Source organism: Triticum aestivum, chromosome 6B (genome assembly GCF_018294505.1).
Source record: "Triticum aestivum cultivar Chinese Spring chromosome 6B, IWGSC CS RefSeq v2.1, whole genome shotgun sequence".
Lineage (NCBI taxonomy): Eukaryota > Viridiplantae > Streptophyta > Magnoliopsida > Poales > Poaceae > Triticum > Triticum aestivum.
The window spans coordinates 705,677,569-705,691,034 of NC_057810.1; the positions used below are offsets into that span (position 1 = coordinate 705,677,569).

At 45.9% G+C, this 13,466-nt stretch overlaps 1 long non-coding RNA gene across 1 annotated transcript; it reads left to right on the forward strand.

Moving 5' to 3' along the window:
- Positions 1 to 1,608: 1,608 nt before the first annotated feature.
- On the forward strand, positions 1,609 to 2,177 carry LOC123135029 (uncharacterized). The gene is made up of 2 exons (XR_006465801.1): positions 1,609 to 1,820; positions 1,906 to 2,177. It is a non-coding gene; the product is annotated as an uncharacterized lncRNA (long non-coding RNA).
- Positions 2,178 to 13,466: the final 11,289 nt, after the last annotated feature.

Consider the following 13,466-nt stretch of genomic DNA (forward strand, 5'->3'; position numbering starts at 1 on the left):
GCTATCACTAGTGGGCCTCATTAAGAAATAAAAAATAAAGACTCTAGTACACATGCATCTCTACTTTTCACTCCAACCTTTTCAGCTTTTGTCACTGGACCATACTTTTTCTCTTCAAGCACCCGCCTCCTGGAGAGGATCCTGCTTCCCTATCCGAGCCTACTTTACGTCATATCCGATCCTACATGGCATGTGAGGCATCACCTTGAGGCTATTGATTGTACATGCCCTAATGTTGTCTTGCTTCTTCTTTTGACGAATGGTTCATCGTCATCATCATCTTTCCTCATCGGGTAACCGTTCTAGTTGGCGACTCCATCCATACCGATGATATCAAAATTCTCTAACAGCTAGCTCTCTTCCTGGTCAGTGTACACAGGAATCCTTTCGCGCCTCAAAAGGGTTGTTAATATTCGTTCCGTCGCAGATAGATATCATGGGATGATTGAGATGGATATTTGCCTCATTCCTTATTGCAACAGCTACAACAAAGTAGGTTTTGTGTGATATGATTGTAAAGAGTAACTTTGGCATCTCTCAGACACGGAAGGTGGCCAAGACCCAAGTAGAACCCATAAGCTTTTTCACCCACGTACAACAATGTTCCTTAGGTTAGGACCCTCCCGGGTTCCCCAACTTTGTATGGATGAGGTCCGGATGATTGAGTAATAAAAAAACTTTCACCCAAAAAAAGAACACATAGGCTTTTGCCACTAACACAAGCAATGGCAGCTCAAGCTTCTCCAACTTCTTTTCGAAAAGGGGAGCAAGCATGGGCATTTGCAATGAGCGATGCACACAACCATATCATTAGTTATTCAATAAAGGTCCAACAAGCACATACATCAAATAGCCCGAAGCCAATTCCCACACCTACAATCTTGACAATGGGGCATGCCCTCATGCCCCACGATCTAAAGCGGGAGTAACCATTGATCCGCCCACATGACGTACGAGAAGCAAACGCCCGGTGCAGCAGAGCCAAAGCGTACATCACCCGCACACGCTTCAGAATCTGCCACCACTATTATACCTCCGACCCATCTTCAGGAAAGAGATCCGCATCATCCTTACTAGGCCTGTCAGCCATGGTCGCCGCCATGGTGCCAAACAGCACCACGTCCCTGCACTCGTCCATCAAGGATGTGTTTGGTTCAGAGGCTATCCCTCGGGGGACAGGGATATCCCCTTTTTAAATGGTTGCCACCCGTTTGGTTTGAGGGATAGAAGGGATAAGGATAGCCATTATTCCTGGAATATTCCCTAAAACGGGGGATGTGCGGAGCCGCCGAAATCTCGCGGGCGAAGCCAGCCACCCTTCTCGTCTCACGCCCGAAGCGTTTTTCTCTCGCTCTCACCCCTCTCTGGAACAGAAAACACTCCTGGAAACATTATCCTCTCGATTCGCTGGTGAGCGACCACGCTGGTGAATCGTACAAGTGGAATGGTCGAGCCATGAGCGGCGGCGGCGGCCGCGCTGCCATGGTCGGACCCAGATAGGCACACGCCTGCGGCCCCCACCCGTGCCCCGCCAAATGGGAGCGCGCCGCCGGTGACTTACGATGCAGAGTGGCGGCGGCGGCGGCTTCAGTGCCTCTATCTTTGGGTACGTGATGCCGGTTTTATTCGATCTTTGGGTACGTGATGCTGGTTTTATTCGATCTTGATATGCGCCTCTGTTCTCGATCTGTTTCTGGTGGGCGCAACAACTTCGATTTGATCTGGCGGGTGGCACCAGTTGCATCAGGAGAAAATGAGGAGAGAAAGTGGTACGAGCAGGAGATGGCTGATGAGCTCAAGCTCTTCTACACGTTCAACTAGTAAACCTCAATTTGTACAGGGCATTCGTGTACCAATTTGCATTCTCTGCTCTGAATGTGCACTGTTCTTTCTGTCATCTGATAGGTTCTGAGAATCGGCGAAGATGCAGACCACAGATGGATCAGTTCACCTATCACCAGTACTTGATACAAAGATTGTTGTGGTTGTGCACTAGTGTCTTCGATATGGAATTATTCGATTAAAATAATGCATGGTCATCGCAGGAATTTTTTAGTTATCACCACAACGTATCCATCCCTCAGTCTCTCAAACCAAACACTTAAAATGGCTATCTCTAACCATCCCACCCAACCAAACAAAAAAAGGGTTATCCCTAGCCAGGTGGTTGGGGATACCCTCAACCACCCAAACTTATCCCGGGAACCAAACACATCCCAAGACTCATCCGCCGCTGAGACACCGCTGCACCATGCCGTCGAGACCCACCGACATCGACGCGGTAGATACGATGCCGCTCCACTTGTGGACCCCTTCAGCCAGCATTTGCTCCAAGAACAATGCCCCATGAGGGGGTGTGACGTCGGACGGCACCATCGTCCGATCAGGGAGACCCAGATCCAGGGTTTCCCTCGGAGCAAACGACCCTTCCCGGTAAATCTACTGGTGATCCAACGTGGATATGCCTTTGCGATCTCCCCGGTAGATATGAGCTTCAAAACACTCCCTCCAAGAAGGTAGATGACGCCACATGCCACAACTGTCCGGTTCGGCAAGCCAAACCTGAGGTTGTTCCCCATCCTTGCACGTCCATGAGGTGTGCCTGGGTCTAAGATCTAAGTCTTTCACCCTTCCATGTCCGCCAATGCCCCTGCCCCCGCCGCGATAGGTATTCAACCTGTTGCCCAAAATAAACTGCATGCAGGGTTTATATGGCCTCATGACGGATCATATTATGACGCTCTAGCGATAAAGGTTTTACGACCCTCTTCCGAAATGGTCTTAATGACACCCATTGCCGATGGGATATACAACTCCTTGGGCTGGCTCATAGATCTACGCCCCATGACGATAACCTATGCAAGGGCACATCTACATCAAGAAGGTGTTATTTATTTTCCTGTCCCATCCAGGCTCCATTGTCAACACTATCGTTGCAACACTGGAATATCTATTAACTTTGATTATTAAGCCTTGTGCAATGGAACTCTCCACCGTGTAATCAACAAGAGTTCCACCGCCCACCAAAATTCACAGTACTGAAAGTGAATTTTATTTAATGCAATGAATAGATACGATATGTAATGGAATTTGATAGGCATGATTTTAAGAAAGCATAAACAACGGTCATGAGCAAAGTATGAACTTCCCTGGTAATTGAAAGGTAGCGTAACTCGAGGCTTCGAGATTCGCGGTTGCCTCGGGTTCTGAAATGACATATAGTCAGATAAGGACTAATGTTGAAAACAAATCTGTAAGATCAGGCCCGGCCCTGAGGGGGGGCAGGGGGGGCGGCCGTCCCGGGCCCCCAAAATTCAGGGGCCCCTCCCCAGGGTATGTACACACAGGCCATGGCCCAGGGAGGTAGTGCATGGGCGCATGCAAACTAGCGAACTGCCGGTGATTCTTCCTCTACTCAAAAAAGGAAACGTAGCGCTATTCTTCCATTCCATCACGTAGCAATCCCATATCCTACGCGGTCCTTTCCGTCATAAATAACAAGCCACCCTGCAAATTTCTCCTAATTTCCTTCCTAATCCCGGTCGCCGGTTCGCCGTCTCCCCGGTTTCTATTTTCGGGGTCCCCGATTGCGAGACGCTAATCAGAATACTTAGTACGCGCCGCCGCTTTGCTCTCCGCCTTCAGGCGCTGGACATGCACACACACATGGCAGATTCGCCGGCCTAATTTCAGACGAGTCCATATCGAGTCATTGGGTCATCGCTCAACACCCTAGCACCAAAGCCGATCCGATCATCCAAGGTATATTGTATTAGTGTTCTCGGATCCCTACTCCATATACGTTCAGTACTGGTCAAGTAATTTATCCATCACATACATGGGGCATAGCTCGCATCGATCAACCTTTGATGTCATTATTTGTTTATTTTTCCAGCACAATTTAAAATGATATAATAGGTGGATGATGCAATCATAGAAGCGTTCTTGATACAAAAAATCAAGAGAAATACCGGTGCATTGCTGAACCCAAATGGTAAATTGCCGATTGTTGTTGTGGAGAAGATGAACAAATTGATGGGAATTACATATCTGATCAAGAGGGAAATGTTACATCAACATCCATGATAAAAATGTAAGTGGTTCTGATAGTACAGTTATTTCAATAGGTTCACATTTTTTGGGGGGGAATTTAAATAGGTTCACATGCACACTCTCCTAGCATCGGTGATCATCCAGTTTTGCATTTTTTTGAATTAAAATTACTAATTGACTTTGACAAATGGTGTAATGTCTTCTATGAGGATTTTCGAGTATGTCAAGGAAGTTGATTTTTATCCCAATGCCTCAATTAATTATCATCTTATTTGCAGTGCATGTAACTGTCACATTAGTTGAAATAAAATTTTCAGAGTTAAGAGTATTGCATAGCTATTTGAAATCAACAATGACTCAGGAGAGTTTAAATGGTTTGACAACAAGATGCATTGAGCAAAAATTATCGGATAAGATTGACATGTACCATTATTTTTTAAGTGACTTTGCATCAAAGAATGTTATTTTTTGAAATGATAATATGTAAAATTATTTCATATGTATATTGTTTTTGATGAATTTAAATGATTATTGGTAACATTTCATATATTTATATTTATCACTATATTGTCTATACTAAGGGCCCCAAGTTTTGGTTTCGCCCCGGGCCCCCAAAATCTCAGGACCGGCCCTGTGTAAGATGCTATTTATGCATAGTATGACGTGGTCTTCTTCCCCCACAAACCCTTATTGCAATATTAGTGATTTGATTGAAGTATTTTTGTATAACAATGATTATTTCCAACTCTTGTTTCCTAGAGTTACCATGATCATAATTATTTATAAATCATATAATTGTTTTAGTTGGACTAAATCCAAAGAATTACTCGAGAAATATTGGTAATTTTTATATCATATAAAGAATTTATAAATATTTATTTTTATTCTATAACCATTTATTTCCCTATGGTTAACATTTGTATTATTTGTTTAATATTTATTTTTGTCAAGAAAATCTTGGAGTTAACTTTATTAAATATATAATATTATTTTATAAATGTTGAACATTTTTATATAATATCTGATTTTATGTAACTATTTTAGTACTTCTTTTAATTTTAATTAGGGGTTTTATTGAAAAAATAAGGCCTCGCTGATTTGGCCCGTTAGCTCACTTCCTCGATGGTTAACCCTCGTCCCGCCTCTCTATCTCTCTCGTTTCTCTCTCTCTCTCTCTCTCTCACACACACACACAAACACACACACACACACACAAACACACACACAAACACACACACACACACACACACACACACACACACACACACCCGCACCTCTCGTTCCCCGTTCTCTCTTGCGCGACTCCTGTTGCTGCCTCGGGCATCGGCTGATTCTGGTCGTCTCCGGCTATCTTCGGCGTCATGCTGGTTACCTACGGTTCCCCTAGGAGCTTCTCTCTGTTTTCCATCGTCTCGATTCATTATTCTCTGTGGTCTCCCCCATTGGTTCCCCTTTCTAGGGTTTTAGTGGTCGTGTGTAATTTGGTCGCCGATGAGCTCCGGCTGGTTGCTTGGGTCGTCCACGGCCTCTCCTGCGCCTGTGCCTCCTTGCACGTCTGCGGCTTCGTGTGCTTCTCGTGGTGCTCTCCCGTCATGAACTGGTGCCTCTACGCTAGTGGATGGTGCACGACGCAACACCGACATTGGTGGCGTCGGTGTAGCATTGTGGCGCTACCTTTGTCATGCTAGGACGGTGGCGACGTGCTCTGCTGCAACGGAGGTAGGGTTGTCATGTGCATCAGTTACATACTCGATGAGCTCCATCTCCTGTCTCTTCTCCTCTATTTAGCACTAGTGTTCTCTGGATCATTGTCGGTGTCAAAACCGGTGGATCTCGGGTAGGGGGTCCCGAACTGTGCATCTAGGCGGATGGTAACAGGAGACAAGGGACACGATGTTTTTACCCAGGTTCGGGCCCTCTCGATGGAGGTAAAACCCTACTCCTGCTTGATTAATATTGATGATATGGGTAGTACAAGAGTTGATCTACCACGAGATCAGAGAGGCTAAACCCTAGAAGCTAGCCTATGTTATGATTGTTGTATATCTCTATCGACTAGCCTGGCCTCGGTTTATATAATGCACCAGAGGCCTAGGATAACAAGAGTCCTAGCCGAATATGCCGGTGGGGGAGGAGTCCTTGTCTTGATCGCCATGTCTTGCGGAATCTTCCTTGTATGCGGCAGCTGTCCGGACTGGCCCATGAGTATACAGCCATGGGGGTCCTCGGCCCAATCTAACAGATCGGGAGATGACGTGGTGAGTACCCCCTAGTCCAGGACACCGTCAGTAGCCCCCTGAACCGGTCTTCAAGTTTAGGGACGCTCCTCGATTCTTCCGAACCGTTCTTCATCTTCAGTCGTCGGTCTTGAAAACTGGTTCAAGAAATATTCTCATCGTCGATCTTGAGGATCACCGAAATGCATTCGACGAGTTTACACGTCGGGTATCCGAGGAGCCCCTTTAAGTTTCCGGCCTTTATCAATGCCTTGTTATTTTTATGCCACACCTCGGGTTTGAAGTTGTTCCCGGGCGGCATCGTCCTCTTGCGTCCGAGCTCCAACGCCTGACTGCATTCGACGTATCTTTTGCAGCCGAGCACCAATGCCGGACTGCTTCCCAGTTCTAACGCCGGACTATGTATCTGAGCTCCAACGTCAGACTGTATCCGAGCTCCAACGTCGGACTATGTATCCGAGCTCCAACGCCAGACTGTATCCGAGCTCCAATGCCGGACTATGCCTGAGGTGTCGTAAATCACCTTGGTTCAAAGAAGTTTGAAGGAATTTATCCGAGCTTAATGCCGGAAATGCCCTCTATGGAGCCAGCCTCTAGCGCCCGAGCTTTATGCCGGACTGCTTCCGAGGTGGTGCACCACCCCGAATGTGGGCCGATTTTTGTTAATATTTTTGATTGGTGCAATTTATTCTCTGTCGAGATACATAGCCAGTAGCCCTCAAGGTGTGTATCGGTCTAAAACCCGAGATGCACATGAAGGATGACATAAGACCGCCGATCCCCGTAGCCGCTAAGACTCATGTTGATTTGCAAAATTGGTCTGAGGATCAAATCCTAGCTCGGCAGAATACTTCGGGACACAAAAAGAGGCGTGCTGAGTCCTCAAGACTCAGGTTGGGTGTGGCCGACCAACCTGAGGATCAAAATCTCCTCGGAGACTGTATTACACTTAAAATTTTCAACATTGGACAGGCAATGCAGTAGCCTCCGAGACACTGGTCGGGTGGCAACACCAGATCAGGGGATCGATGTGCCCCTTTAATATTTGTAAATAGTAAGCCCGAAGCTCAGTAGCCCCCGAGTCTTAATGTGGGCACGGGTGGCCGAATTATGTGGCCATAGTAAAATCACAAATTATGTGTAATGACTCTATGTATCCAAGTACTTTACGTCATTAATGCTCGGATCCGCATTGTACAAAACTTTGTTGACCGACCATCGGCTTCCACCTCCTTGGCCAATAGCCGAGGAGTGTTTGTCCTACTTTATAAAGCCTTTATGAGGGCAAAGATTTACAACAAACAAGGCAATCTGGCCATACGGTTTTATAAACAAAGGTACGCAGAGAGATATGTTATATTGTTGTTTAACATAGGAAATGTCTTCCAAAGAAAATAGTTCTGCTATCGGTTCCTTTCTTTGGGTTGGCATGCTAAGCATGATCTTGAAACCTCAGCTCTAATGTAAGAGCAAAATATTGAGGATTTAGTTTGGGAGGCCAGTTACTAGCCCCCGGTAGTGTTCGGCGACAGTTGAGGTCAAGCCGTAAACACTTCGGCCATTGTTATGAATGGACCATCGTTTAACACCGTCATCGGATCGCTGACCAGTTTACGCTTATTGTGACAATTAGTTTTCGGCTTTCTTCACTGAGGTGCTTAACCATGTGAGCTGGAAGCACAATCGCAGTGGTTCTCCCTTTGCATACCTAGCCGAACAAAGCGGAACGTAGGAGGCAAGCGCAGGAGTCGGGCAACCCAATATTGACCGAAGACACAATTCGAAACCGATGCATATAGAGCAATATCCGAGAATGTTTTTGCCAAATCTCTAAAGGTGTCCGGCGTTGCACTGCGAGACTTGTGCTGAAAACACACAAATAGTTTAAAAGTGCCATGGGCTCGAAAAGCCAAAAAACTTATTCAAAAGGTTAATGTCCGAACTAGATCAAGTGTTCGGCGCCAATCCGAAAATTGGACTTTAGAAAAAAAAGGTGCTTCTGCCGTGCTTTAACATGACACATCCTATCTCAAAACTTCAAGCGGGTCAGCCTACGGCTTCAACCTCCTATCCCGAAGGCGGAGTACTTCTTACTAGGCCAGTTTAGCAAACTGGACTCTAGCGGTTTTGAGAGAGAAATTAGGCTCCCCGGCTAGTGACCGCACACTTGTGTCAAAAAAAGGAGTGATAAATAATAATAAAAACTTTGCAACACTAAGAAGATAAACACTTAAAAACGGCTCAAATAAACATAAGAGCCCCCAAGTGACTTGGGTAAAAGAATGATTGTATGTACCGAAGTACTTGTATCATATCTATGTTCACCCGAACTTTATACGCGTCTTAACCGACCGTCGGCTTCTCCCTCTTCGGCAAGGGCCGAAAAGTGTTATGTACTCCACCCGTCGAGAATATCGACGGTGTTGCCGATAACCAGGCAATCAGGCCATAAGGATGTAACAGACAAAGCGCGCTCAAGGAACTTATGCTATATTACTGTGAAGTGTAAGAAGCATCTTCGAAGAAAATAGTACCCCCACCGATACCTTTCTTCGGTGCTCATTGTTATTATGAGACTTGTGCAATAGTTTTTTTGTACTCATGAGTTCCTTGTGTGCCGACCATGATTGAAAACAATAAGAGCGCTAGCTTTCGGCTTCACCTTGTTTGAGGTCCGGCTCGGGTGACCCGATCGTGATAATCGTAGAGGTGCTCCCTTTACTCCCTAGTTGAACAATCGGGAACGTAGGGGTAAGCACAGGAGCCAGGAAACCCAGCTTGCAAATCGCTTAAGTCAATATTGTGCATATTGTGGCGTAATACACGAACAAGGAACGAAATCGTACAAGTATAATCATATGCAAGAGGAAAAAGCTTCATGAAGGAAGCCCCCAAGTAAACGGGGTATTTGAATTTGCGTGTCACAAGCAAAGTTTGGACAAGGAAATTTTTACAAGCAACTTTTTTCCAAAAAAGTATAATGCTTGGTCGAGCCGAACACAAGTTAAAAATTTAAAAGTTTGAGCATGAAGGCAACTTAGCTGGTTAATGTGTTCGGTATTAATGACGCGGTCCGGGCTTGATGCGGGACAAGGTTCCATCCCCCAATCCGGTCCCGAGGTGGCGGAGCAAAGAGCTCGGCACTCCGAAGTGGTGACATAGCACGGTCAATGCAGGACGGAAGGGTGATGCCGAAGTCCCCGGCATGGGGTAATGAAGTGTTGACGAAGCCCCCCGTCCAGCCGAGGTGACGCCAAAGGATATAGTCCGGCTGGATCATTTTCCTGTGCATAAAAAATAGTGCAAACCGGAGATAATAGTAATAATAATAAAAAATTCGTTGCATAACAAATAATTTATGCAAAGTGAGTAATAAAAGGAATATGGCCTGGCGCCGAAGTCAATGTCGATGCGGGGCGGCGGCGTGATGCGGTAAAGGCATGGCAAGGCCTGAATTCACAGGTTGGTTCGAGTTCCGGATTTGGCGTTCGCCGGACTATGTACGGAAACTGACCGAACCACCGTGCGACCACCGTTAATGCGGCCACCATTTGATAGACCTGCATACATATGATGGACAAACCAGAGTAATAATTCGTTGGGAAAAATGAACCCAAACAAGCAAAAAATACTAGGATTAATAGGACCTGGCTTATTTGTTGTAGCAATCCCAAGAAAGGTGGTTCCCAAAATTGGGACTCGATTCGCACACCTATCGCCTGATGGGCGATAAAGCAAGGGCATGGCGATGCTGGCAAAGGTTGGCTCGCCGAGGCAAAGCCCTCGGTCCAGCTAACGTGACGGAGCTGGTCGGCCAGCGACGCCGAAGTCTCCGGAGTAGGTTGATGAAGAGATGATGAAGCCCCCGGTCCAGCTAACGTGATGAAGCCTCGGTGTTAGCCGATGAGTCGAAGTAAGTCGGCGTGATGGGCACCAGCTTGAAAAAGCAACAGTGCGGCCCTGCCGATGCAGGTCATGACGTGGTCGATGCCGGCTTGATGAAGTGACCGTGCAGCGATGCGGGTGTGCCCGCTCCGTGTAATCCGTGGGGCGGCAATGTTGGTGATGATTTATCCTTCGCGATGCCGGACTCTTGTTCGGCTTGCCGAGATGATGATCCGAAGAAGTTGAGCGCGGCTCAACAAAGTGACGACGTGTCTAGCGCAGGTCGGCAGCCATGGAGCAATATTGCCGGACTGGTTTGACACTAGCATGATGTTGAAGATCATGTTCAAAAGATTTTAAAGTTAGTGGGATGTGTTCGGGAACAAAACACAATACCCCATACAAAACTTCCTTCAAAAAGGATGTCTGAAATCCCGTTCGTAAAAAGGACGAACTCGGGTCGGATTTGTTTTCGCGCAGAAGACAGATCCGAAAAGTGATGCACTAATCGGAAGGTTCCCGGAGTTTGTACGGTTGGATCGAGCTGAAATTTTGAGGGGTGGTAGATATAGGAATTCCACAGTCGATCAACGGTTTGATCTTCCAAAAGAGGTCCGAGCTAGAAGCTGGACACCACGCCCTAAACTCGTCCAGATTCTCGTCCAGATTTGACAGGGCTCCGGTATATCGTAGGTTGTCGGAGATTCCTCCATCAAAACTCGACAAAATTGAGCGTGGCTGTTGTAGACGTAATTCCGCACTATTACAGCAAAGCAATCGTCAAACCGACGCTCGAGGAGGCGGTGGCGGCGGATACAAGTTCGCTGTCCAGAAAAACAACACGGTTGCCCGAGGGCAATGTTGACGTTGAGCCCTCGGGCTCCCTGGATGATTCCTGAATGATCTTGATAGAGATCGGAGCTGATGTTGATGAAGGCCCTCATCCAAACATGACGATCGGAGGTAGGGCGCAGTCCTTGGTCGAACCAAGATGACCAGTCGAGCTGGTGACGAAGATGTCGAAGTCGCAGTTGATCTGCAGGCGAGCCATCGACCTTTTGCCGAACACACAGCGGAACTCTCAATGAAAGCACCAATGTCGGTGTCAAAATCGGCAGATCTCGGGTAGGGGGTCCCGAACTGTGCGTCTAGGCGGATGGTAACAGGAGACAAGAGACACGATATTTTTACCCAGGTTCGGGCCTCTCGATGGAGGTAAAACCCTACTCCTGCTTGATTAATATTGATGATATGGGTAGTACAAGAGTTGATCTACCACGAGATCAGAGAGGCTAAACCCTAGAAGCTAGCCCATGGTATGATTGTTGTATATCTCTATCGACTAGCCTGGCATCGGTTTATATAAGGCACCAGAGGCCTAGGATAACAAGAGTCCTAGCCGAATACGCCGGTGGGGGAGGAGTCCTTGTCTTGATCGCCAAGTCTTGCGGAATCTTCCTTGTATGCGGCAGTTGTTCGGACTGGTCCATGAGTATACGGCCATGGGGGTCATCGGCCCAATCTAACAGATCGGGAGATGACGTGGTGAGTACCCCCCTAGTCCAGGACACCGTCAATCATGCTCTGCTGCTGCTAAGGTTTCTCCGTGGTCATATGTTGTCTTAGTTCATGCTCTAGTTCTACGTGATGTGGATCATGCACTTGTCCATGTATTCCTGGTCTTGGTGCTATGCATTTGGTGATGTTGTTGGCCTTTACACACATGTTCTTGTGCTAATAATGTTTTGGTCCATGTGGTGGCTCTCTATGTTTGCGCAAATTGGGAATTAATCAATGCTATGGTTTCCTACTACTATTGATCTTTTTTCCACTACTATGGATATTGTAATTGAGGTTTGCTAATTATGTTGTACATGTACTGTTACATGGCAAGTACCACCTTGCTGAGTCTTGTATGCACTAAAATACAGGATGTAGTGATAGGGTATGCTTGTTGTTAATCTACAACTAGTGCTCTTTACTGAATTTGGTGTATTTAACTTGTTCTGGTTCAGTAGTTGCTACTAAGTTAAGTTATTCGGCTGTGTTTCAGCTCGTTAGTGTACTATTCTGGTGATAGTTTACTCGATCTATCTTTGGTTTCAGTTAAGTTATCATCATATTTTCCTTTCCATTGCTCTGTTTAATCTTGTTATTGTTCTACTATATATGAATTGTGTGCATGCAGACATATAGTTACTGCATGTACGATATAATTTACTACTGCTGCTATATACTAGTGCTCCACTACTAGACCATGTATGTGTGGTGCTTGTATTCCTACTTGTAGAAATGTGCCAAGTGCAATGTAGTGCATGTGTTTTTCTCTATAATATTATTATGATGTGCTATGGGTAACTATTTCTTTATATGATATTATGGACAGTATCTCTTCTATCTTCCCTCTTTCCTAAAATATGAGAAGAACAGATATTGTCTTGACTTAGTCTTTCTCTTATAATTTCTTGTCTATCTTTTTGTCTCTCTCTTTTTTCTTTCTTTAATAAATCTGATAAGATAAGGTGCTCTTTGATCTTTTCTTGCCTATGATGGTGGTTCGAGGCTCTCACTGGAATATAATAGATACTACAGATAATACAAGTTTCCTACAAAATCCTATGATATGCAACATAGCACTCCTATTATTCTTCCTACAATTCCTACCTTTTGGTCTTCCTGTAGCTTTTTCTTAACCAATTTGTTGGTCTATTTCTTGTGGTAGTCCTACACCTCCTAGCTTCTTGATTTGTAACCAATGTGGTTGTCTCCTTGTTAGGTACGATTGCACCTAATGTTCTTAAGTTGTGGATGGCGGTTGTGTTGCTCCTTATATTGTCATGCCTGCATCTTGGGCACCTGACATGTAGGTGAGTGACTCAGGTGCCCCACAACTCAGTGTGATGCATGCTTGGCAGTTCCTGGTGGTCTGGTTGTTGTGGTTGAGACAAAAACTGCTTGGTGCTCTCACTTGCTCCTTGATCCTTATCCTTAGAGCTGCTGGGTGGCTAATTGCATATGGACTTGTCCCTTGGCCGCCCAGGTTGGATGTTTATCGCCTATTGGCTTTATTCTAATGATGAACGAGAGCTTAATCTATTGTCACTTGGCAATAGATTACAATGTTGGTTGACCCAGTATGATACGAAACACTAGTTTTTGCGGGATTTGAGGAATCCTGGAGCTAGTACTAGTTGAGTTGATTTTTGAGTGTAATCTGTGATCTCTCATGGAACTTGATTTCGGGCTGGTTCCTAGTGTTCCATTTGTTTGGTTGTCTATTTGGTCTCCCTA